The sequence below is a fragment of the Lichenostomus cassidix genome, chromosome W (assembly GCF_008360975.1).
Source record: "Lichenostomus cassidix isolate B80296 chromosome W, HeHo_3.0, whole genome shotgun sequence".
NCBI classification, from domain to species: domain Eukaryota; kingdom Metazoa; phylum Chordata; class Aves; order Passeriformes; family Meliphagidae; genus Lichenostomus; species Lichenostomus cassidix.
Window position 1 is genome coordinate 16,596,805 of NC_139510.1, and position 27,066 is coordinate 16,623,870.

The 27,066-nt window shown below is 46.0% G+C and overlaps 1 long non-coding RNA gene across 1 annotated transcript in view; it reads right to left on the bottom strand.

The window, feature by feature from the left end:
* The window catches only part of LOC146425591 (uncharacterized), a 290,543-nt gene extending 265,334 nt beyond the window's left edge, over positions 1-25,209 (bottom strand). The window contains exons 1-2 of the long non-coding RNA XR_014846548.1: positions 25,127-25,209; positions 11,794-12,499 (exon numbers count right to left, since the gene is read on the bottom strand). This is a non-coding gene — a long non-coding RNA (uncharacterized LOC146425591). The remainder of the gene's footprint in view (positions 1-11,793; positions 12,500-25,126) is intronic.
* Positions 25,210-27,066: the final 1,857 nt, after the last annotated feature.

Below are 27,066 nucleotides of genomic sequence, written 5' to 3' on the forward strand. Positions count from 1 at the left end.
TGCTGGCTACCCCAACAGGCTGCCAGCTGTCGAAGGCCTAGGCAAAAGGCAGAAACTTATCAAAACTCTTGTCTTCATTCGTAACACTGCCCCTGCTGCTTCCTGCCACTGCTCTGGGGTTTTTTTGCTACACTTTAGCTTGACCCCCCTCAGGTCCGCCTGCCCCCGCTGTTCCTGCTGCTCCGCTGGGTTTATTGCTACACTTTGATTCGCTGTCCCTGGGTCTGCTCACTTCTGCTGTTCCAGCCTGCTGCTCCAAGGTTCCTGCTACAGTCCAGCTCACCACCCGGAGTGGTACTGAGGCCGGCTGCTCCCTGTGAGTTTTGCAAGTGGAGCCATCTCCCCTCTACCCCCTAGCCCCAGCCACCATTGCCAGTGGAGTCTGCAGAGCTCGCTCCACAGCGCCCCCTGCAGCCCCAGGGGAATCATCTCACCTGCCCAGCGCCCTCTGCTGGCTGCAAGACAGTCACTGCAGCCCTGCCTCTCTGGGGCCTGCTAGCGCCCTCTGCCGGTTGTGGTCATAACAACACAAAAATGGGAAAGTGCTTGATGGGTGAGAAAAGGCTGTTATTGGATTTCTGTTTCGCTTGTTGTTGCTAGTATCGTTGTTGTTTGTTTGTCTTATATATAATCTAGTAAAGAACTGTTATTCCTTTTCCCATATCTTTGCCTGAAAGCCTGGTAATTTCAAACTTAAAATAATTTGGAGGGAAGGGGGAGTCATCTTTTCCATTCCAGGAAAGTTCCCTCCTTCCTTGTCTTTTAAACCAGGACAGATTTTGGTACCCAATGTGGGGCTCGAGGGCATTGAGAGGAAAGAATAAAAAAGGAATAACAGTTCCTGGGTAAACTATTTTTGTGTAGTAAATATAGAAACCTCATTAGGTGGCACCATGTGGTCTAGTCTACCCTTGTTTGGTTGGCACCTGATTGTGGCTACATTTTATCCCATTTGTAGCTCCTTATCTAAACATGGGTCCTATGACTATGGCTACTGTGGCTGTTATCCAGTTTGCAGAATGGGTCAATAAGGTGAGGAATTCATGGATTGTAAACTTCCTCTGGAATGTGAGCACATGGCTATATGACTTTCACAGACTAAGTGTATGTTTTTGGGGTTTCATTAATAATGGTACCCATTGTGAGGAAGTAACACGGGGGGGATGTTTTTCTCCAATCCTGCACCCATTTCTTTGGACCTACCCCAACAGCTTTTGAAGGGTTCAAATTCTCTCTAAATGCTAACGATATCGTACAATGGCTGCTGTTGCTGATAGGCCTATTCAATTTAGCATTTAGAGATAAGGTGGGATTCCCTTGGGTAACCACCCTGACATCTACCCCAGAGACTAGGGATGCTGCCCAGGAGCATACCACAGGGGCCAGGAACACTGCCTAACAGCCTGTCACTGCCCAACAGCCCACCCCAGAAATGAACCACCCAGATTGGATGGGGGTATTGGAGGAGATACACCAGGTGCTGAGGGAATACTCTACCCCAGCTGGTGGGAAGCCCTCTCCCTGCCTCAAACAGGGAAAGTCCAATGGTGCAGCTGTGAAAGCCACAGATGTTACAGCCGTCCAGGTTCCAGCTAAACCACAAGGGCAGCCACAGCCAGCAGCAGTCGCCCCTGTGCAGAGGAGGAAGTATAAAACCAAAAAAGTATGCGTAGTTAATGATGATGAGGAACCAGGTGATGCCTGATGTTTTTTTGTCCTTTCTCTTTATACTCTTTTTATACTCTTTTTATACTCTTTTTATACTCTTTTTATACATTTTATACCTTTTCTCATTCCCTGTGCTTATTATTCCCTGTACCTTTCACTCCTTGTATATTTAGCCTAGTTCAGAGTTCTTTGGGAAAGACGAAACATCCTTACTATCTCAAAACAAGAGGCTCCAACCTTGGCCAGAGCCTCCTCTCTGAAACATGTTTTTGTAAACTAAATTGTAGCCTCGTTTCGGGAAGAAGTAATTAGAATAGGGAGACAATTACTTCATTTGTCAAGTTCCTTATTGGGGAATTTTAGATAGATATGCTAATTTGTGAAGTCCATAAAATTGTATACGCATTGTACCCGGGGGCTTCCTCGGCGTGATTCCACCTTGGACGAGGGGGAGCACCTGGGATCCTATTAAAACCAAGGTAATACTCTTTTTTCCCTATACTGCTGTGTTTGCGTCTTATTTTTTACCAGCTTTTTAGGCATCACAGGGACCTCATAACCAGCAGAGGAGCCAGAGCCCATAATCATCACTGAGTCCCTGTTGTACGACAGTCTCCACAATCTGCAAAAAGATATTGCATGACGGGAGCACGAGGTTTTCTCAACCTGGTTGATTCGAGTTTGGCACCTTGTGAGTACAAGTGTGCAACAGGATAGCGGCAAAGCAAGGTATTTGGGATCCTTGACCCAGAACACGGGTATTGATCAGGTGTTTGTGAGGGAGCCAGGGCACCTTCCCCTCTGGGAGCAGCTTCCAATCAGTGTAAGAGAGATGTTTGTTCACAGAGACAGACTGCAGGAGCACCATCATAGAATGCCCTGGAAGACCATTGAGGAAGGGATCCAATGCATGGGAGAAATGGCAGAACTAGAGATACTTTTTGGAAGGGATGGACAGCACGATAATGACCCTGACAAGGTCAGGTGCACAGTGCAAATGTTGTGGAATCTGGCAAATCTAGGGCCATCCCAATATGCCACCTTCATTGCAACAATTAATGTCTAGGACAACCAAGAGACAGTGGGTTCCATAGCCAGCAGACTCAGAAATTATGAGAGCATGGTTCATGGCCTGATGCAGGCTCATGTCTCTGCTGTGATTAAGGAGTTAAAAGAGGACATAAGGGAGTTGAAGGAGGAGGTAGGGGAGGTGAGCAAAAACAGTGTGGCACCAGTGAGAGTCACAGGCCCCAACACCAAAGGCTGGTGCCCCCCAGCTAGGGACAAAGGGTACATCCCACGAGCTGAGTTGTGGTTCTTTCTGCATGACCAAGGAGAAGACATGAGAAAGTGGGATGGGAAGCCCACTTCTGTCCTGGCAGCACAGGTGCATCAGCTTAAGGAGGAAAACACTAGCCAATAGGGTTCTGCTAAAGTGAAGGTAGACTCAGCTTCCCGTAATCGACTTGCTAGGTACAACAGAAGGGAAGATGATGGGTCAGATCCCCTTGCAGGAACCTCTGGAATGTATGCCCAGGAAGGGAATGATAACCAGAGCTAGAGGGGCCCTGCCTCTAGCCAGGTAGAGGTACAGGAAAACCGCATTTTTTGGACTATGTGGATTTGATGGCCTGCTACATCAGAGCCATAAAAATATGAAGCATTAGTTGATACAAGTGCGCAGTGTACCCTAATGCCATCAGGACATGTGGGGGCAGAACCCATTTCTATTGCTGGGGTGATGGGGGGATCGCAGCGGTTGATTCTGCTGGAAGCTGAGGTGAGCTTGACTGGGAAGGAGTGGAAGAAACATCCTATTGTGACTGGTCCAGAAGCCCCGTGTATTCTGGGCATAGATTTCCTCCAGAATGGCTATTTCAAAGACCCAAAAGGACTCAGGTGGGCTTTTGTAATAGCTGCTGTCGAGGCAGAGGCTGTTAGGCAATTGAACACCTTGCCTGGACTATCAGAGAACCCTTCTGCAGTTGGACTTTTGAAGGTGGAAGAACAACAAGTACCAATTGCCATCTCGACAGTGCACTGCCGGCTATACCGAACAAATTGAGATGCTGTAGTTCCCATCCACAAGATGGTCTGTGAGCTGGAGAGCCAAGGGGAGGTCAGCAAGGCCCACTCATCCTTTAACAGCCCCATCTGGCCCCTGCGCAAATCTGAAGGAAAATGGAGATTGACTGTAGACTAACAGTGCCTTGGATGAGGTGACTCCACCACTGAGTGCCGCCGTGCCAGACATGCTGGAGCTCCAGTATGAGCTGGAGACCAAGGCAACAAAGTGGTATGCCACTATTGACATTGCAAATGCATTTTTCTCCATTCCTCTGGCAGCAGAGGGCAGGTCGCAGTTTGCCTTCACCAGGAGGGGTGTGCAGTACACCTGGAACTGACTGCCCCAGGGGTGGAAGCACAGTCCCACCATCTGCCATGGACTGATTCAGGCTGCACTGGAAAAGGGTAAGGCTCCAGAACATCTCCAGTACATCGATGACATCATTGCGTGGGAAAGACACGGCAACGGAAGAAATTGAGAAAGGAGAAAAAAAACTATTGTGTGCTGTAGCCTTATTCCTGGTGCACGTAATGTTTTTTATTGACAGATCAGGACGCACAATGAAGGCAGTCGTCACATGGCAAGAAGATCATCAATGGAAATGTACAATAAATCAAACAGGTGGTTCCACTCAACAGGATGAACTTTGTACAGCAGTGTTAGCTTTAACGATTTATACACAAGAAGTGATCAATACGATTAGCAATTCTGAATATGTTGTTAATGTCATAACGTGAATACACAGAGCTTTTATAAAGGAAATTAGCTGTAAGATATTATTTGATGCCACACATATACATTCCTTTGGTCGTTTGCAGCTTGTTCATGTTACCATTAATTATTTAGCTAAAAATAAATGACAAAGCCAAACTGGCTGCCTTAGAAACTTTCACATAACCTTGTGTAGTTATCTGTAAGAAATGTATCATTTTAAGAAACTTTCCCGCCTGATATTAATAGAGGCTTGTTTGTAGGATATTTTAGGGAAACCCTCCCAGTCAAGGCCTAGGCTCTGGCCAAGCCCTGGCCCTGGCCGGTCGGGAAGTGGGTATGCCATCAGAACCAGGTGTTTCTGCACTAAAAATGTAATCAAGTCACTTTGGCTTGCTGATTTGGGCTTATGAAAGCTGGACCCTCTTTCGGGGTAAACTTGGAAGCCTTACCTGGAAAAGGTTCTCCAGGTCCTCGCTGTGAAATGGGGCTCCCCAGCAATTGCAGACTCTGGATGATGGTAAAGTATTTAGGCAGTTGATGACGTATCTTTCTACATCACTATCTTTTCTCTCTTGTAGTAATGATTACATGTGTTACCTTGCTTATTTTTGCTCGGTGCTAAAGCTGAGCACATAGTAAGTTTCCTGTTTTATTACATATATTATTTTACTTTTGTGTTGCCTTAATGTTCATAGTAAGAGAAGCGCATGTTATTTAAACAAAAAAGGGGGAAAGGGTATGTGTTGGAAAACGCAGTTTTCCAGCAAAACTTATGCTAACTAAACAGGCCTGAACAGGGCCTCAGCATACTCAGGCCTCAGTAAAATCCTAACAAGCTACAGTGGCTTGTTTACCTGAGAATGTTCTGTGGGAAGAATGTCATGGGAAAGAATAGGGAGTCAGAAGTGTTATAAGAAAGAAAAAGAGAGTCACCGGGAAGATCCCTGAATGTGTGAGAACAGACTGCAGATGTGTGTGTAGCTATAATTAGTAGCATCTGTAACAGTATATAACTCTCTCGTTTGGTGAAATAAAATGGAGCTTACTCTATATCTCATATTGAGACTGCCGTGAGTTCCCTCTCGTCGTTATGTTAAATGGTGACCCCGACGACTACAGACACCAACAGCAGAGTTTTACGACCCTGCTTCTGAGAGCGGCGGGAACGGAGAGGCGCTGGAGCCGTGCAGCGACGGTGTGTCAAGATCTTCGCCCGAATCGGGGGAGATCCAGCAGGCACAGGCCGAATAGGACCTGCCTACCGTGGGGGCTACACTTCGGTGAACTGCACATACTGTGGCGACCGCGAGCTCCAGCAGAATGTGGACGGCGGCGACCAGGACCCTGAAAACCAGCTGGACCATAATGGAAACAGAGGTAGCCCAATTTTTATTGTTATGCTTTTTAGAAAAGCACGGACTCAGTAAAAGTAGCCTATCACACTTAATGGGCCTGATGATGGTAGGACAAGCTTATGGATTTTTTACAAATCCTATTACAGTATTCAGTGTGGGAGAGTGGTTGAATTACGGAGCTATTTTACTTTTGGACTGTGATAAAATTGCAAGAAAGCTTGGCAAACCATGGAGTAAAGTCGTAGCCTGCTTACAGAAACATGCCACGGAGCAAAACCTTGCGTGGCTCACGGCACAGGACATAACAGCTGCATGGAGCAGAGAAAAACCTGTGAGTTACTGTGCCGCTTTTAATATGCGTAAAACTTCGGCAGCCGCAGCGCAGCCAGGGAAGCCCCCCCCGCCAGGGAGGGGGGGGAGAGAGGGCGCTCCGTGCCACTGCCGACAGCCGAGAATACAAAGTTACTCGATTGGATGAAAAAGCTATTCCTGTCTCAATATATCACAGAGCTTGGCAATTTTACAACGAAAAACATCTTAGCTGCTTTGTTTGAGAGAGTCACTGTTGAACTTTTGCCAGAACAACTGAATACAATGTTAGAAAGGGCTCAAATATCGTGGGTAAAGCAACAAAGTAACCAGAAATCATCCCGATGCTATCAATGTGGTAGTAAAAAACACATAAGAAAGAACTGTAACGAAAAAGTTTGGTGTTCCCGCCACAACAGAGATACTCACAGCACAGAAGCTTGTAGAAACAAAAAGAACAAACAGAAAGTGACCAGTGACCGAGTAGCAGCGGCGGCCCCTACCCTTCATCGCACGCTGCCTGTGCGCCACACAGATAGACCTGTGGCGGAAGTTGCTCCAACCGTGGTTTCCGGCTGAATGACGGCGGGAGCAGAGGTCCCAGAGGGTGCCCCGGTAGGCGGAGCCGCGAGCCATCCACGCCTCCTTCACTGCCCCAACGGTGATGTCTATGATGAGACTCTAAACTCTACTCCTCCCCAAGGATGAGGAAATGATTGACAGCTTCAGCAGCGAACCAGAACTAACCAACAGCGTTGCCAGCAGAAACAGCAGTCTGATACAGAATGGAGTTGTTTCTCCTTGTAGTCATGGAGAACTTTTAAGAGTTTCAAAGATGCAAATCTTCTTCAATGCTCTGAACTGGAGATCCTTCATCTCCCGCTCGGGAATCACGTCCATGTCGTTCCCCATGGCGGCAGCGGTCCCGCTGCGCTCTCCAGCTTCAGAAACAAATCTTTGAACACGTTCTCCAGCTGTTTTCTCCAAAACCTCTAATTATTCGCTTTGCCGGGTGAAACACCCATTGCCCCATGTTAACCAGCAGCACAGCCTTGCTATGGCTGATCCAGTGTAACTTTGGGACTTTTCAGCTTTTCCAGAGTTTCAGGGAAATGTCTCTGAGCTTGGCTTTTTCTGTAAGCGCTTGTCCTGGCAAGCCTTCACCACCTGCTGCAGCTCAGCAACTGAAACTCCCTGAAAATGTCCAAGCAGATGGAGCAGATCGGCTCTTCCTTCAGCCCAGCTGCACTGACACCGAGACCAAAACCTATTTCCAGCGATTTACTAATAAAAAAGCATTGTAACAAGATATTGTCCTGATAAAAAATAACACCTTGAATACTAAAGCCTTGAACGAAAGTTGAATTTTGCTAAAGCATTGCTTAAAGATAGTGTTTGTGTGTATGTGTGAATATTGTAGGCCTACTGAGAGTGTTGTTTGCTTTTCGAATGCTTTAATGTGTAGATGAAGCCTGTGACTGATGAGAATGTGATTTTGATTTCTTGAGAGTTTTAATGTGTGAATGAAAACCTGTGAGTGAAGTTATACTAAATAGTCTAAACTACCTGTTAAGTACTTTTGGTTAAGCATAGATTCTGTTAAAGTTAAGTAATAGTGAATTTAAATTCTGTTAAGTTGTAAGTTCTGTTAGTTACAATTCTGTTAAGTAATATTAAGTGATGTTAATTTTAAATTCTGTTAAGTTTTGAATTTTGTTAGAGTTAAGTTGTTAAAATGATATCAATTTTAAATTCCATTATAGTTAAGTCCTATTTGTTAGTTTAAAGTCAGATTTATTAAGATTAAGCCTTATTCATTTTCAGTGATATTGATTTTAAGTTTTAAATTTGTTAGTTTATATTATTATTCACAAAAGCTTTGCAGTTTTATTTTCCTTAGTTAAAGTCAAATAATAATATCTACTGTTTTCAAATATTTCATCTCACCTTATATAGCTATCTACAAAAGTGGTAACATGTTAAGACACTCTCCTTATTGATATTAATCAAAGCTTGTTTATAAGATGTTCTAAGAAAACCCTTCCACTTAGCACCTAAGCTCTGGCCAAGCTTTGGTTCTAACTGGCTGGGAAACATGCCATGAGTCCCAAGTGTTCTGCACCAAAATGTGATCAAGTAATTTTCATTTACCAAATTGAGTTCATAAAAGCTAAACCTTCTTCCAAGTAAGCTTGGAGTCCTTGTCCGGAAAAGGTTCTCCAAGCTTTACCTGTGAAGTGAATGTTTTCAGCAACAACAGTTCCTAGACCATGGCAACATATCTAAATAACTAGTGAAATTTCCTTAAGTAAATTTATAACAATTCTAATAATAAGAATTACTTATAGCAAAGCAAATTAATCTGATAACAGACAACGTCTGTTCTCACAAGCGAAACGGGGGAACTGTTGGAAAACGCAGTTTTCCAGCAAAACTTATGCTAACTAAACAGGCCTGAACAGGGCCTCAGCATACTCAGGCCTCAGTAAAATCCTAACAAGCTACAGTGGCTTGTTTACCTGAGAATGTTCTGTGGGAAGAATGTCATGGGAAAGAATAGGGAGTCAGAAGTGTTATGAGAAAGAAAAAGGGAGTCACCGGGAAGATCCCTGAATGTGTGAGAACAGACTGCAGATGTGTGTGTAGCTATAATTAGTAGCATCTGTAACAGTATATAACTCTCTCGTTTGGTGAAATAAAATGGAGCTTACTCTATATCTCATATTGAGACTGCCGTGAGTTCCCTCTCGTCGTTATGTTAGGTATGCATGTGTTCTAATTGCCAACAAGAAGGACCTTTACAGCTTTACTATGAGACCAAATAGCTTGTGCTGTTTCTTTTGCCGATTTCTTAGGGAAAACCTCATTTAATTTACCATCTCACCAATTCCTTCAGGCTCTGAACTCTCTTCCACTAAGTGTTAACTCCTTTGTCATCTCAGCCCCAATTCCAAATACCATAACTGTATTTATTGTTCATTGTTCTATTGACTTATTTTCGGACCTTTTAGACACCACCTCATACACCAGTGACTCTGCAAAGGATGTTTGTTGCCACCTTCTCCGTGCATTTGTGACAATGGGTCAGCCACAGAAAATTCACACTGATAATGGCCCTGCTTATCAATTTAATTATGTTGCTATGTTTTTACAGACTTGAGGTGTTAGCCACTCCTTTGGAATCACCCACAACCCCTCCTCTCAGGGGCTTGTGGAATGGATGAATCACACACTCCTACATCGGCGTGCAGAACTATGGATTCCTGTGAATCTTACAGGGGAATGGAAAGGAGAATTAGGAGTCGTGTAACTTAAACTCTTGTTTTTAAAGGAGTCCAAATGAACTAAGAGATTTATTGCTTGGCTTATTGTCTACTCTTGCTAATGCTGCTTTAACAGAATCAGTAAAAACAGCTCATGAAGTTAGTTCTGTAATGAGTAACTTCACAGGGGAGCTACAAATGCAAGCAGCAATTGATCAACAAATACTGTCACACTTAGATGCCCTTGAGGCTGCTTTGCTATGGGTAGGAGAAAAAAAGATGCCCTAAATACTCAGTTACGCCTTTACTGTGATTGGCAACACACCAATGCTAAACAGTTGCTTCTTGGGATAAGGTGAAGGCTCATTTAAAAGGGGCATTTTCTATAAATATGGATAAAAACATAAATGCATGAAATGACTTTACCTGACTTAATCTGAAAACTTGGTTTAAGGGACTGAATTTATGCATATGGCTGTTTGGCACTTTGGGGATGGGTCTTTTTCTTATTCTCGTTGCAGGATTTCCTTGCTTCTGGAGACTGTTCCGAGTCAGCAAAAAGGCAGAAGCAAACATGATGGCTGCCCTTGTAATCCATTCCTCCTTAAACAAAGAAGGGGGAGATATAGAAGTGGCACCTGCCCAGGCTGCTGGCCTGCTGGCCTCCCTGGCCTGCTCAGCCATCCTGGCCTTGATAACAGCCCTATTCCCATGGGAAAGTGCATACCAAAGGATCATCTCCAGCCATAAATACCTATGTGAGAATGCTTTGATTAACAGCCCCAGAAAACTGGGCTGTGAATGTGTGTGAGATGAATGTGTTGGAAAACACAGTTTTCCAGCAAAACTTGTGTTAACTAAATAAACCTGAACAAAGCCTCAGCATACTCAGGCCTCAGTAAAAATCCTAACAAGCTGCAATAGCTTGCTTCCCTGAGAACGCTTTGTGAGAAAATATCAAAGAAGATGCAGCTGTGTAAGGAATGTACGGGAGTGAACTTGTGATTAACAAAGAATGCAGGAGAGAACCCTGTAGATGTGAGAACAAACTGCAGATACGTGTGTAACTATAATTAGCAACATCTGTAACAGTATATAAGTTTTTCGTTTGGTGAAATAAAATGGAGCTTGCTTTTATGACTTATGTTAAGTCGTGTGCGAGTTCTCTCTTGCCGCTCGTCATGAATGAATGTTTTTCAATAAAGAGCAAGAAAGATCTCTCTGCAAACAACTCTGCTTGCTTGCGTGATTGCTCTCTCTCCTATTAGCTGGCTGCATAATTGATCCTAAAACTTGTACACAGAAGAAACACATAAATACCAATGTGTTTAATAAAGATGATCCTGCTAGATGAGAAGTAGAGGTCCGTGTTGTTTTCTTCAAACTGCTACAATTACAACATAATTTATTTTTCTAGCCTTTTGTGTCAGTCCCCCTTCTTATCTTCTTGGCTCACTTGGACTAGACTCTTGTTTAGACAAGTTACAGTTAGACACAGCAGTTACACTTAAGCCTCTTCCTTCCTATCTCCTTAACCCACCAGGGATAGACCCCTGTTTTGCAGAAGCAGCATCAGTTACATTCAAGCCCTTCCCTTCTTATCTCCTTGGCCCACTTAAAGCTAGGTCCCTATTTGCAGAAGCAGTTACAGTTATTTGCAGCAGTCACACTTAATTATTTTACTTACTTATACCTTAATAGGATTAACTTTGCTTTGGCCTACTTGCTGAGTATCTGTTTGGACCAAAGTTCAGTTAGTTCAAAGAGCAGGAATGCATCCATCACACAAGTACTGATCTGCATGCTGCATTGACTTCTGCTCAAACCTCTATCCCTGACTGGCAATTGTTATGATCCAATTATTAAGGTTGTTTGGAAATACCTCTGCCCGAATTAAGGGGCAAACAAGACCATATGCCAGTCAATAGTATGGGTTTTATTTGATAGCAAGTATAAGAGAGAGAGAAAAAGAGAGAAAAGGAGAAGCAGGAAAAGAGGTGGGGGGGACAGAAAGAGGGTGACAGAAAGAAAATATCACCATCTGTGGATCCCAACGATGTCACGTTGATCCTCTCCAGCTGGTCTCCTTGGTGGTGATGGTTCCCCCAAAAAGCACAGAATCCCATGGGTTAATATACACTGAGGCCAAGTGGCAATGTCCAGGCATGTCCATGTCCATGCTAGAGGGGGCAGCCTCTAGCAGCAGACTCTGCTTGCATCATCTGCACTCCTGTGGTGCAAGGCCTAGCACTTTGGGGGGTCTTTGATGGATTATGACTCCCCCTCAGCTGCCTCTCACGTGAAAGTCCCATGGATGTGGCTTGTGGGGTTGGGGGTTCCACAGCTGGGCCAGTTTGTGTAACGGAGGATGGGTGTTTATTGCCTCTCACCAGAGGTTACGCCATGCACCCCCAACCTCCTCCTCCCCCCCTCAGCTGGGGGGAAGTCTGTGCAAACCTGGCTTCTGTGAGCTGTGCTCTCCCCCACCCCAAACTCAGCCAGGGATGATTCTCAGAGCAGCTGGTGGCTTTGGCCTTTGTGGATGCATTCCTTTCCCACAGCCTGAGATGATCGAACAATACATTCCCCTTTATCTAATCTCAGCAGTTTGACTCTCAGTCCAAAGTCCTAGTCAGGTATCTTCATGAAGGCTTCTTTGATTGTAGCTTCTTTATACACTTTTTGTTATAATGCAAAACTTTATATCAATGTTTGAGGCATGAACTCTTTCAGTCTCAGACAGCAAGACAGAGGAGATCACTTGGGCCCCTAGGGCTCTGAAGTCCTGCTTGATCTTGCCCATGCTATGCTTTACTGTGTTATTGATGCTCACATGGAAAAGAAATAGAGAATAGTAGCCTGTGCTTTTAATCAGTTGTAGTGGTCTCTCTGGGACATCCCAGTTCTTGGCTCCTGGCAAGGGGATAAACCTCCCTTGACTGTATATCAAGCTGGCAGATGGGTGCCTCGGTGTCTCTCAGCAGTCACCCACTATGAGCACTCACTGCTTCCCTTTGCAGCATTTAGTATGTTGTTGATACAGTTTCTCCCAGTGACTCTTGCTCATTGGTTTTTTCCACTGTCAAGACTTCATATCTGTTGCTGGTTGGTACATATATAATCTGAAAAAGTGGAAACAGTCTGAAAAAATAAAAATTGGTCTACAATAACTGAAAACATCATAATCTAGTATCTGTTACAGGTGAAAAATCAAAATTAACAGCATTTGCTACTCGAAGTGCTGGTGTCCTACAGCCTCTTATGCCTCTATGGTTTAAAAAGGACTTAATTTTAATCCAAAATGGAATGTCTCTCTCCAAGAACTTCTCATGCTTCATGCACTCTTCCTTTCTTGAACAAGTTGAATTCTTCACAGGAGCTTTCTATGAGATTGTGGACTCTCACTGAAGATACCTGTCTAACTCTTTGAAGTAAGACTCAGTTAACCTATTGGTACTTCTCTGGGCAACTTATTCCGGTGTCCCACGGGGAAAAACAAGGTTCACTCTCCTGTTAGGATTTAAAAGTTTAATAAAAGACAATAGGGGACAGATATAAGCAAAAGTACAGCGCTGGGTGTTTGGCACTCAGCCAAAAAGCACACCTGGTATGGACAGGGACACCCTTTACATACCCTTCAGCCTAATGCATATTCATAAACAATTATGCATATTCAAACTTTTCTCCAAACTAGTTTGCATGTTCCAGGAACTGCTTAGCCTAGCTCCTCCTTGGATACGCCTCCTCGGAGCATGCGCAGTCCTCTTTAATTGATTCTGTTATCACTCCCAGATTGTAGTTTCTGCAGACGACAGGTGCTGATAGTTGGAATGTCAGAGGCAGGATCCCTTTGTTAGATGTTATCCAGTTCAAGCAGGCAGTTCAAGCATTCTAACAAAACTATATCAGCTATTTCACTACTATGTCTAAGCTTAGCTAGCAACAAAAAGAAAGGTATTAGTCATCATTACACAGTTATTTTTTTCACAGCAAGGCTACCTTTGTAAAAAGAATTAAAATTATACACATAGTATCCATTGTAATATTTGCAAAAAGCCAACATTATGATATGTATTTATCACTCCACTATCCTCATCATAAAAAAAAATCTTTATGTCCAATCTTAACTTACCCTCTCTCAGTTTAATACTGTTATGTGGCTAGCACAGGTCTTTCCCATGAGAACATTCTCCTGTGTTTTATAAACAAAGATAAAGTTTGGATGTTGTTGAAACAGTGTCTCGAGATTTGGACAGTTCAGGCCTGGCCAATCAGGCCTAGGGGGAGGTTTCTGACTGACCAATCTGGGTGACCTCTGAAAAGTCTATATATATGTTGGATTCAAAATAATAAAGCGCTTTTTCTATGCCACGCTGAGAATCCGGGATCTCTTCTCTGCTAGCGGCTCAACAACAACTGTTATTCTCTGTCCTGTCACTACAGACCCTATTAAAAAGTCTCTCCATCTTTCTTATAAGCCCCCTTTATGTAAGGTCTCCCCAGTGCCTTCTCTTGTCCAGGCTGGAACAACCCCAACTCTCATTTCTTCATAGGAGAGATGCTCTAGCCCTCTGATCACTTTCATTGCCCTCCTGGACCTGCTCCAATAGGTCCATGTCTTTGTTGTGCTGAGGCCTCCAGAGCTAGATGCATCACTCCAGGTGGATGTCAGGACTTAAAGAATGCAATGAAAAGTCTCAAAGCACTGTCAAAGAAGGAAGTTCTCATTAGATAAGCCACCACAACAGGCACAGATGGCAAACAGGAAGGTGTTAATTCCAGGCCTAAATGAAGGCAAAGGTTTGGAATTAGCACACCAGCCAAAATTTCACTGTGGGAACTTGCGATGAGGGCAGATGGCAACAACAGGAAGATGCCAGGCCCAGTGAGACAGACAGGTCTGGGTAACCTATCCAGACAAAAATTCCCACCATGGCAAACTGTGAGAAAGGAAGCAAGTCTTTATATACATGCCAGCCCAAGTTGTGGGAAGAGCATCTATGCTCTGTGGATACCTGGCGCTTGGACTATATAAAAGTAGTACCTCCAGAAGAACACTCTGGGACCCCCACCACTGAGCAGCCCAGAAGAAGGGCCGGCAGGACACTGCAGGGATCCACATGTTGGTGACTATCTTTCTACTTTCTCTCTCTCTTTCCCTCCCCCCTCACATTTACTGTTAAATAAAATCTGTACTGTTGACTTTGGCATATGGTCTTGTTTGCACCTGAATTTGGGCAGAGGTGTTGCGGTTTAGAGGATGTTATAGCAGACCTGACCCTAGAGCGTCTCTACCCAGCCCGGTTCAGCGCCTCAGTGCTCTAAACCCTCTGTCCTAGGGCTGGACACTGCGCTGTCACCGGCTAGGGAGCCATAAGGCTTGCTCTGGTTCGTCTGCTTCCACAACCGGTGGTGATAAAGGAGGCGAGGAGGGTCTATGTGTTGTGTCCATGGAAGATGTTTATTCGCATGGTGCAGCAGAGGCCAACGACCTCCCCGAGGCAGAGATGCCTCGAGGGCGAAGGCCTCACATGCACAGCCCCATGTGGTGCATAGACATGTGCTGCATAGACACACGTGGACCATAGACAGCAAGATGGCGGAGGGTAAGGGGTTTTATAGGGAAACAGAGAGGGGCAGGGACAGCACACAGGCCCAGTGACCTCTGGGTACAGGGGAGGTACAGGGGCGGAGTTAGGAGTACAGGAACCAATAGGGGAAACCCGAGGGAGTGGCCGGGACCACGTGGGGTGGGGAAGGCAGGACAATAGGTGACAAGTACAGTCATTAAGGAAGGGGTGTGGGGAACTTGCAGCTATTATCACAATATTAAGAAAGGGGTGTGGGGAACTTGCAGCCATTATCACAATATTTCCCCATTTTTTACTAAGTTAAAGAGGGAAAGGCTTTTCCTAAAAACTTTCATAGCAAATTTTTAAAGAACAGGAAAATGGTAAAACAACAACATAATGTAAAGCAATAACAAAATTAGTTTTGCTGTGAGTATGGGGAAAACGATGATGCAGCTGGCTGATTTTGATGTTGGAGTTCAGTGCAGGCTGAATTTTCAGACTGCAGTCATGTTTGTAGTCTGTTTTTCTTTTGCTGGGGCTGCTAAGATGAAGGCAGGGTTTGCAGCAGCAACGGGGTTGTCGCCGAAGTCTTTCTCAGCTTAGGAGAGGGAGAAGACTTTGGACGCAGCGCAGCTCCGCTGGGTGACACACAGCTCTTGCCTGCTGTGGCTCTGCCGGGTCTGGAACAGTTCCGCTAGGCCCCAGCACGGCCGGACGGCAGCACAGCTTCAGGGACTGCTCTGGCGCAGCTCCACCGGGCACCGGGGGCAGTGTCTGCCGCGGGGAGCCAGAGGTGCGGCCCCACCGGCTCATCTGAGCCTGCTGCAGGCAACTGGAGAGGCGGCTCAACTCCCGGCCAGGCCATAGCTGCTTTCGGCTGAGAGGGAACACCTGAAAGGATGGGGGGAGGGGCCCACGCCGAAGGGAACGCCCACTGATGCAGGGGGAGGGGTCACACCGGAACACGAGGGACGCAGGGGGCAGGGCTTCAGCAAGCCTGGGAAAATTTCAAGGGGAAGAAGACAATATGGCGTGCCCGACCATGTGGCCAGCGCTATATTGGAAAACACGTGGAGTCGGCTCGGCTGAGGTTTGGGGCACGGAAAAGGAGGTTAGCAGGGATCTCGAGCTAGAGTGATCAGTTCTAACCCAGGAAAGGGACAGGAGAGACCGAAAAACGTACAGTCAGCTCTCTCCTGAGGGACAGAGGGGAACATGAGGTGGTAGGGGGAGGGGTGCTGCCAACACGTGGCCAGCGCCATGTTGGGGGATACATGCGGGAGAAGGTGGTTATTAGGGAGAGAACAAGGGTTTTTCACTGCCAGATAACTAAATAAAACAAAACACAGATTAGTTTACTTTATCTCTCGTGCGCAAAAACTTCCCACACAACTGCTGATTCCCCACTCCTTATAAAATACGTCTAATTTTATAAGAAAAACTTCTTCCAAAATGGGGGCACAAAACTTAGGTCTCCCCTTGTTAGAAGTGGGTTTTTTCTTGTCGAGATTTCGCATGGAGCGCGACTCCCTTTACCTCGACAAGATGCCACCTCTAACCCTCCACCCACACCGAGGTAAAAAGAATAAACTAAAAAGAAAAAAGGGACCCCCATACCAAACTGACCAGGCCTCCACCGGCTCCCCTCCCAAGGGGCTTTTCAGAGGGCTTACCAAGCACGGAGAATCAAAAAAAAAAGCACTCGGGATGGTCCACCGCTGTTCGGCAGACCTCCTTGAAAAGCGCGACTTTTTTCCAGAGGCTACCGGCTGCACCTTCGGTCTTCTCGCTGAATGCAAGCTTCTCATCGGGGAAATGGCTTCCCAAAAGCGACTTCTCCTCTGCTGCAGTTGCGGCTGCAGGGGGATGCTTTCCAGGGCGGCTTCTGCCTCACGTTTGGGTGCCATTTGTCTTAACGCAGTGGGGGGAGGAGGGGTGGAACAGGCCTCTGCATTTACCGAAAGTGTCTCTAAGGCTATTGAGAGATCACTTCAGCCAGCACTGCTCTGGTGCTGTACAGAAAGACCCTTCTCACACCCGAGCCGGTGGAAGGTACAGATTCTCACTCACCCAGAGAGCTGGATAGCTCACGCGTTACCAGAGACAATGAATCCAGAGGCTCAATCAGCTGGATGTTCCAGATATTTATTCCAAAGGATTCCAGCGTGAAAGAGGAAGAGGAGATCCCAGGTGTCCCCAGATATAGGGATCACCTGGGGTCAGGGGAAAGGAGGTGGGGGGAACACTACAACCAATGGGGAGAAGGGAGGGATGGAGTCAGGGGTTAGGTTACAGCCAGGGGGATTTACATAATCTGGGGAGGGACTTATCATGTTACTTGGACTAGGAAGTTCCCACCAGTGAAACCCTGCTGTACTGGGACCACTTGGCTCCCCAGCAGTTCCTGAGGTGGTATCATCTACCACCACATCTCCCCCTTCTTTATTTAAAGGAAAGGCTTCCCCTACTTGCTTAGTTAAACACTTATTGAGGCAACAGAACAAGCTTAGAACAAGGAAAATTATTAGGATCACCCACAGTCCAGCTTTGACTAAGGATGTTAGCCATCCTTGAAGTCCCCATTGTCCAAAAAGATCACCAATCCAGTCTGCTTCTTTTTCTGTCTTAAGTTCTTTGATTTGATCCTTTATTTTCTGTATCATTGCATAGATGCTCTGGCTATGAGATGACAGGTTAAAGCAACACAGCCCTTTGAATTCTTCACAGCCATGTCCATGGGCCAATAAAAGAAAGTCGATGGCTGCTCTATTTTGCAGTGTTGCATGCCTGGTGGTTTCTTCATCTTCAAGAAGTTGAGAGAGGGCACTCGAGGTTAGGTTAGCATGCTTTCCAAGCCAGCACTCAAGGTGGCTAAGTTCACCTAAGGCTTTTGCTGCCGCTACTCCAGGCAGGAAAAATGATGCAGCAATCCTTTTAGACAATGACCAATTGATAACTTCACTATCACAATTTCAATCTAATTGTTGTATATTTCTTTTTTGGTGGGCCAATCGAGTATGGTTTCTCCAATATAGAATTTGGGTTTTGTTGGGTGCCAGTACAGAAAGCCTGCCGAGAGTGCATGGCCCCCCTCGGAACTGGGATGGGATTCCAGACCACGCCCGATTCCCGCAAATCAGGAACACACCTGTAGGCAGCGCTTTGGGGTGTACAGATGACTCTGCTGGGATGACCTTATTATCCTGACACCACTTACTGACAGAGTAAACCTTTTCCCGGGGTGTTGCATTTCTACTATGACTTAATTTCTGGTGTTCTGACCAGGATAATGCCATACCTTCTTTCAGGCTGAAGACAAACTTGAGGCAAAGGGTAGCCTGGGAGGACCCCAATACTAGCAATTCATGGGGTTCCTCTGGTGCTGTTGCCAGCGTGTTTACCCATTTCTCCCAAGCTTCCTTCTGGTGGAGCACCTGGTTTGCAAAAGGCAGTTCGTCTCCGTGGAGAGGGATCCCCACCAGGCATGATGAAAGTGGGTCACTGATGCTGCCCATAGACAGGCATATATGGTCTTGCTGGAGTGCTTTTGCCAATGTGACCCACATGTTGGTCTTTGGCTGCGGGACAATCCATGCGACAACCTCTGGTTGGTAACAGAATCCAGGAGGTCAGGAGAATGCAGAGGTAGGCAATTACAGGCATGGTGGTAAGAAAGGTATAGGTAGTCCTTTTTTCTGTGGGATTTCAAGCAAAGATCATTAAAAGATGGTTTTCTGTTACTTTTTTCTTTTTCCCCTCTCATCCCCCCTTTTTTTCTCATAACACATAGGTAATAGGGTTGTGGGTTAGGGAAACACATGAGGGTAACAGATAAGGGATTTGTGCGTTTGGGGAACTGCTTGAAGGCAGCACAAATAGCTGTTCACGTGGCTGGTATCTTGCGCTGACGTCTTCTCCAAGCGGCACTGGTTTCTTTGTCTGGGTTTCTTTGTCAGTGTCTGGTGTGTCATCTTTCATCTGCTCAGGAGCTGTCGCTGACGGTCGGAGGTAGGGCTTTACATATTTTCCTGGTATTCACTTGGGTCCTGAAGGTGTGGAAACACAAGCATATCCCCTCCCCCATACAATTAGTGAAAAAGGGCCTGATATTTGATGGCTTTCTGGATCTTTGATTAACACTGGCGGTTGTTCTTTTAATTTGGCTTGGGTCGAATTAATAAAATGCCGGAACACAGGGGGGTCAGGCTCTTCAAACAAATTGTTTAAGAAATTTATTGTGAAAAGGGCTTTGCAGAGTCTCAAAATGGGAGAATTGAGTTCTGACCCTCCCTGCTGTTGGTCTAGGACCCTCTTAATTGTCTGGTGGGTCCTCTCAACTATGGATTGTCCTGTGGGGGAGTGGGGAATGCCTGTAATGTGTTTGATGCCCCACGAGCTAAAAAACTCTTGAAGTTTGTTAGAGATGTATGCTGGACCATTGTCAGTTTTTATCTCAGCAGGACCACCCAGGGTAGAGAAAGCAAGGAGAAAGTGCTTTATAACATCTCTTGCCTTTTCTCCTGCATGGGCAGATGCAAAAACAGCTCCAGAAAATGTATCTACAGAAACGTGTACGTATTTTAATTTGCCAAACTGAGGGACATGGGTTACATCTGTTTGCCAGATTTCGCAGCTGCCTAGACCCCGGGGGATAACCCCAGACCCTAATGATGGCACTTGGTAGCTCTGACAGCTAGGACAGGTTGCTACAATTGCCCTTGCCTGGTTTCGAGGTAGTTTAAACATTCTTATGAGTGCTGGTACATTCTGATGGTAAAATTGATGGCTCAGCTTTGCCTGAGCAAAGGTGTCTGGAATGTTAGGAGCTTTCACCGGCATAGCTAGAGCGTCTGCCCTCCGATTCCCTTTAGCGATTGGTCCAGGGAGATCGGTGTGTCACCTCACATGCATCACGTGGAATGGCTGCTTTCTGTGGGAAAGCAGAAAAACAAGTTTTGAGAGCAGTTTATACAATTTAGGATTTGACACTTCTTTTAGCCAGGCATGTTCTGCTCTGGCAACTACTCCAGCTACATAAGCTGAATCTGTTACCAGATTAATAGGGTCTTCGAACATCTCGAAAGCTCTAACAACAGCTGATAGCTCCGCAATTTGCGGAGAGCCCTCCACTATTTGGACATCGTGCTCCCACACTTGCGTTTTGGGATGTTTCCAAGTCACGACTGACTTTTGGGATTTCCCGGAGCCATCTGTAAAAACAGTTAGAGCCTTGAGAGGGGTTCGACTTTGAAGTTCTTTTGGGGCCAAATGAAAAGTTGAATTGAATAATTTATGTTTTGGATGATGATTTGAAATCTTGCCTGGATAGCTATCCAGAGCAAATTGAAGGTGTTCATTTGTTTGGAGTACGTTTGCTAAGGAATCATTTTCCAGTGATGGATAGATGCAGGTGAAATCACACCCTGCAAGGGTACGGAGGCGTGCTCTGGCTCTCATAATTAGTTGGGCTACTTGTTCTTGTCGTGTTGTTATGGTTTTGAGCGGCTGATGTGATAAGAAGATCCACTCTATTATAAGAAGTGGGTCTTTTTGTGCAGAGTCCCATTGAAAAATCAGTCCATACAGCCTGGGTGACTCACCCAGAACGATGAAATTAAAAGGTTCTGTGGCACCTGGGGTGGTTTTCAGGTAGTATGATAGCTTGTGTTACCACCTGACCCTTTGATAGAAACCAGGGAGTGTTGTTACAGGAGACAGAAATTTGTACTTGTCCACTGGGGTCTACTTTGTGCACCTCAGGTAAAATAGAAAGTTCAGGTGGACCGTGCTTAGTGTCCCCGACTACCAAGATGTCCACAGTCTTATCAAAAGGTTTTTCAAAATTTACATATATGTGGTGTTGATTTCCATTGCGGAAGTGGTGTGTATCAGTACTTACAAGACAGAGTCTTTTGTCTGTTCTGCTGTGCAGTGCGCAGTTACAGCCAATGGCAGGGGTTGCAGGGCAGGGAGAGATGGCCGTAAGATTTGTGTCTTTGCGCGGAGCTGTGCCGCGCTTCACTGTCCGTTTCCCTGGTCCTTCTGATGGTGATGCTGGCAGGGACAGCCTGGGGGTACAGTCTCAGTATTTTTGTTAGTATTTCTCTTAACACGCTTTGGTTCAGGGCAGTCTTTGACCATGTGTTGAAAACTCCCACAATTATAACATCTACGAGGTATTTTCTGTGATGCTGCTAGTGCTTCCGCTACCCCTTGTGAAACTGCTTGGGCTATGGTTGCCTCAGGGGATGCTAATTTGGTGCAAGCCTCAATCATCTGATCGAAGGTGGGAGCTGGATCTAGAGGAAGAGCTCAAAGGACTTTTTTACAACTCTCATTAGCATTTGCCATAGCTAATGCATGCAGCAGCTCTTTTTGGGCTTCTGAATTCCCAACTTGCTTTTCGACTGACTCTTTTAGTCTGTCGAAGAATTTTATAAAGGACTCATCGATTGCTTGTTTTATGGTAGAGAAATTTAGAGAGGGGGTAGAGTCCGAGGGAGTTGAGAGCAAAGCCCTGTCAGCTTCTCTTTTGATATCTTCTAAAATCAGTTCAGGCAATAGTCTCGCCTGATCCTGAGGTTTAACTAGGTTTCCTTCCCCGCAAAGATCATCTAGTGTTAAGTGAGCCCTGTTGGGATCTCTGTGATATACCTGCAGGAGGTCTTTTAATTGTTTTCTCCAAGTTCTGTCCCACAGCATGTATTCCCCCGGTGACAGAAGACATGCCATAAGATTTTTTATATCATGTGGAACTAATACATTTGCAGCAAAAATAGCTTGGAGTAGATTCTTAAAATAAGAGGAGTCACACCCAAAATCCTTCCCCGCCTTGCACATCTCTTTTATCTGTGCATATGGGAGGGCATCGCAGCGGGGGTTCCCTCCAGCCCTGTTATAATGCACTGGGGCAGCAGTGACAGAGATTTTGTTTGCTATTCCCTAGTGTCCCTCCTGTGCGGCTTTCCTGCGTATTTCAAGCCAGGGGTCCTCTTCAGAATTGCTGCTCTCCTCTTCCGAAGAGGAACTGGCAGCCCGAGGCCGGGACCGGGCACAGCGGGGATGGTTCCTCCCTTGTCGCTGGCCGGCTCCCTTGCCATGGGAACCGGGGAGGAGCGGGGCTCCAGGAGTAGCACCGCCGGGGAGGGGGGCGTGAACGAGGGAGGGGCCCGCGCCCGGGTGAGAGCTCCCCGCGGGGGGCAGGGCCGAGGCAGGGACGACACCCGATACCACGAGGAGCAGGGCCGACGCAGGGACACCCGATACTGCGGGGGGCGGGGCCGACGCTAACCCGGGAGTTTTAAACTGATATGAACAAATCACCCCGGCTTGTTGTGCCATGTAGGCTGCGTCCTGTCCCGCAGGAGAAAGGGGTAACACGTGGCTTGCACCATCGTGTAAGAAACATGAAGTCGAGGTAGGGAGGTTTTGGGGTGCTAGAAGGAGGGTGAGGGACAGGCTCAAATCGGGGTGATCAGTCCTGGTTGGAGCAGGGGATAGGGGAGAGAGAGCTTCTCCCCCCTGAGGTTCTGGGGGTTTAGGGACAGCGGGGGAGGGAACAGACACAGGGGAAATAGCACAAAAGGGGTCTGAATTTTTCGGCAGAACTGACTCAGTCTTAGAGTTCTTAACAGACTTATAAATCACTACAAACAAAGGGAGGAATTTAGCAACTCTTTGATCCCCAGCCTGTGTGAGAACCGTCAGTTTCTCCCCGATCTTATCACAGAAACTAAGAGACTGAACAGAAACTACAGAAACATTTGGAAAGATGTTAAAAATCCATCGAACAAAAGATTTTAAATTCCCCTTAGAAAACTGGGAATTATCTGACTTAAGGGTGTTTTAAGGGAGGTATAAAGCTCTGACTGGGGACGGGTTAACTTCCCACCCATATTCCCCAAATAAATTCTTCCCAACACCTAAAGAAAAAAAATAAGGAAAAAACAAAAGAAAAATTCACTCTGGCAAAGCCTCACTCACCACTTCGAGGCTTCCGAGAGTGTAAAAAAAAACTTTCGGCGCAGTTCTCTGGTTTTAGCCGATTTCTCCCGTCCAAGACAAATGGAGATTTGTCAGCTGCCTCTTTAAACAGATCTAATAAAACTTAGACCTGTTTTCGAGGGAAGTAGCTGCTCCGATTGTGACATCTATGGCATAAAGCCTTTCGAGACACTTTCAGGGATTTTTTATGTCCCTGTATCGAACGCCACTCAACGCAGTGGGGGGAGGAGGGGTGGAACAGGCCTCTGCGTTTACTGAAAGTGTCTCTAAGGCTATTGAGAGATCACTCCAGCCAGCACTGCTCTGGTGTTGTACAGAAAGACCCTTCTCACACCTGAGCCGGTGGAAGGCACAGATTCTCACTCACCCAGAGAGCTGGATAGCTCACGCGTTACCAGAGACAATGAATCCAGAGGCTCAATCAGCTGGATGTTCCAGATATTTATTCCAAAGGGTTCCAGCGTGAAAGAGGAAGAGGAGATCCCAGGTGTCCCTAGATATAGGGATCACCTGGGGTCAGGGGAAAGGAGGCGGGGGGAACACTACAACCAATGGGGAGAAGGGAGGGATGGTGTCAGGGGTTAGGTTACAGCCAGGGGGATTTACATAATCTGGGGAGGGACTTATCGTGTTACTTGTACTAGGAAGTTTCCCACCAGTGAAACCCTGCTGTACTGGGATCACTTGGCTCCCCAGCAGTTCCTGAGGTGGTATCATCTACCACCACACAGAAGCATATTTTAATAATGGGATCCTAACAGTGGGGTCTTGTGAGAGTGGAGTAGAAGGGCAGAATCACCTCCCTCGACCTACTGCCCACACTGCTTTTGATGCAGCCCAGAGCACAGTTGGCTTTCTGGTACCCATAAGCCCTTCTCTGCGGGGCTGCTCTCAATCCCTTCATCCTCCAGCCTGTATTGATACTGGAGATTGCCTCAACCCAGGTGTAGCATCTTGCTCTGAGGTTCACATGGTCCCACTTCTCATGCCTGTTGGGGTATAGCAGGATGCTCTGCCTAAGTGGGGGTAAAATAGATCAAACTTTACCCTATTTGCAAGCGTTATCCGTGATGGATGGAGAAGGCGGAGGCATTTCTGCTTTTGCTGTTGAAGAATGCTGAGACAAACCTGACTCATCAGTCCCTAAGTTAAACACCCTGAGGAAGAACAATGTTTCCGAACAAAAACTGGCACTTGTGAGGGTGTGGCAGACAAAGTCCCTGATAAAGGAACCAACAAGTGATAATACTGATAATGTATCTAAAGCTGCTGAGCTGCCACAGGTGGCCTGGAGATACATGACTGAGGGTCAATCACTTTATACTATAAAAGCCCAGTCCCACTTTTTAATGGCAGGGTCTTCTAATGCGTTCCTTTTTGGAGTATGTGTGGAGATTACTTCCTTGAGTGGGGATGGCCTTCAAGGTAACTCAAAGGTGAGCAAAATAGATTTGCCTACGGTTGTTGCTACAGGTGAACAACATCAGTCTCTGATTAATAATTATTTTGCTGGCTTCAATATGTTTAACAGACTGGAATATCAAGAATAGACATGAACCATTGACTAAGTCTGGGGCTAGAATTAGATCCAGCTGCTCCGAGACTCCTCTCTGAAAAGGAATTTAGAAAGCAAGGGGGTCCTTTCTTGTGCCTCTTGACTCAGCAGGAGGGCTTTCTCTCATAAACTTTGTCTGAAGCTCCCATTCTTCCTGTGACATCCAGTCCCTCTGAATGGTATCCCATCCTTCAGGTATGTCAACCACACCACTTAAATATGATGGAGCGTGGCTTGACAACTTCATCAGCACACTCTCTCAGGACTCTGGGATGCATCTTGTCAGGTCCCATGGACATGGGTATGTTCAGATTCCCCAGGTGTCATGATCTGGTTTTAAAGTTATTAAAAATGCCTCTGCCCAAATTAAGGTGCAAAGAGACCATATGCCAAAGTCAATAGTATGGGTTTTATTTAACAGTAAATATGAGAGAGAGAGAGAGAGAGAGAGAAAGAGAGGGAAAGGAAGAGAAAGAAATAGAAAAGAGATGGGGGGACAGAAAGAGAGGGACAGAGACAGAATAAAGAAAATATCACCACTCCATGGATCCCAATGATGTTCTGTTGATCTCCTCTGTGGGAGATAAAGAAAAGCCTTATAGAAGAAGCTTTCTCACCTTTGTTAAATCCTGTTCACTTCTGTTCATTCTTGCTCACCAAAAAGCATTCTGGGACATGTCATGTAACCAGAGAGCGGGTTGTGTGACTGGCGTGTGGTCGCCTTGTGCATGAGGCAGTGATTGGTTGGCGAGATCAGGGAAGGGATTGGATGAAAAGGCACATGATCAGCAGTGTGACATGGGAAGGCAGCCAATCCGTGCTCATCCTGCTTAAGCTTAGAGTATAAAAAGGCTTGTTTTTTTGCAATAAAGAGATTTTCTTCGAAGCAGCAAGAAAGGAAATTGTGTGCTTTGTTCCCCATTGCTACATCTCTCCACCTGGCCTTCTTGGTGGTGAGGGTCCCCCCAAAAACATAGAATCTGATAGATTAATATACACAGGCCAGGTGGGAATGCCCAAGTACATCCCATCCTCCGTCCGTCCGTCTCTTGCAGCAGACTTTGGATCTGTTGCATCTCGTTCAATCCTGTGGTGCAAGGCCTCTGGGGTGCGCTTTGGAGGGTCTTTGATGGATTATGACACCCCCCCATCTGCCTCTCATGTGAATGTCCCATGGATGTGGCCTGTGGGGTTGGGGGTTTTACAGCTGAGCCAGTTTGTGTAAGGGAGGATGGGTGTTCAGCACCTTCTGACCAGAGGCCATGCACCCAAAATCTCCTCCCCCCATTTCGGCAGGGGAGTCTGCATAAACCTGGCTTCTGTGGGCTGTGGTCTCCCCCACCCCAAACCCAGCCAGAGATGATTCTCAGCGCATTTGCAGGGTTTCGCTCTCTTGTGGACGCATTCCTTTGCCTCAGCCTAGGATGACTGAACAATAGTGTCCCCTTTATCTTTTCTAGGTGGTTTCACTCACAGTCTGCAGTTCCAGTCAGACGTCTTCAAGGAGGGGTAGGTTTCTGTGGTTGCAGCTTCTTTGTACAATTTTTTGCTATAATGGGGAAAGCTCCTTCATAACAATGTTTAAGGCATGAACCATTTCATTCTCTGACACCAGGTGGTCTCGAACTTGGTCTTCTCCTATGGTGGGAGGGACTTCATTCCCTCAGTCCCTGCCTGAGGTAGGTTCAGGGGCTTGAGTACCTCAGCTCTCTCCATGTCAGTTGGTCAGTTGTCAATATTGGGGTGGAAGGTCATCCTTTCAATAGAAAGGATGTTAACATGAGAACTTCTTGACACACTTAGATAATGGTAAGGACACACAGGTGGCATAATCATTGGTACCAAGTGGGAGCTGCCTTCAGGCTCCTCTATTACAATGAACTGGCTGCGTTTATCCTGAGTTTATCCTGAGACCAAGGAGTTTGAGCAGCACAATGCAGGCCTGAAGGTCAAGCTGTACATGCAACACAGCAGAGCACAGGCCTGGGCCTATTCAGGTGCTATGGTTTAAAATTGGTAGGCATCTAAGCACCACACAACAGCTTGCTCACTCTCCCCACAGTGGGATGGGGGGAATAATTGGAAGGGTAAAAGTGCAAAAACTCATGGGTTGAGATAAAGACAGTTCAATAAGAAGGGGGAAAAAAAGGAAGAAAAAACCCAAAACAACAAATAAAACCAAAACCAATAAAAATGAGCGATGCAAAAAAAAAACCAAACCAAACCAAACCAATTGCTTACCATCAGCTGACTGATGCCCAGACAGTACCCAAGCAACGGCAGCCCCAGAAAACTCCCCCTTCCTGCCCCCCTCCCCCCACAGTTTATATACTGGGCATGACATTTTATGGTATGGAATATCCTTTTCACTATGTGATAAATACATATCATAATGTTGGCTTTTTGCAAATATTACAATGGATACTATGTGTATAATTTTAATTCTTTTTACAAAGGTAGCCTTGCTGTGAAAAAAATAACTGTGTAATAATGACTAATACCTTTCTTTTTGTTGCTAGCTAAACTCAGGCATAGTAGTAAAATAGCTGTTATAGTT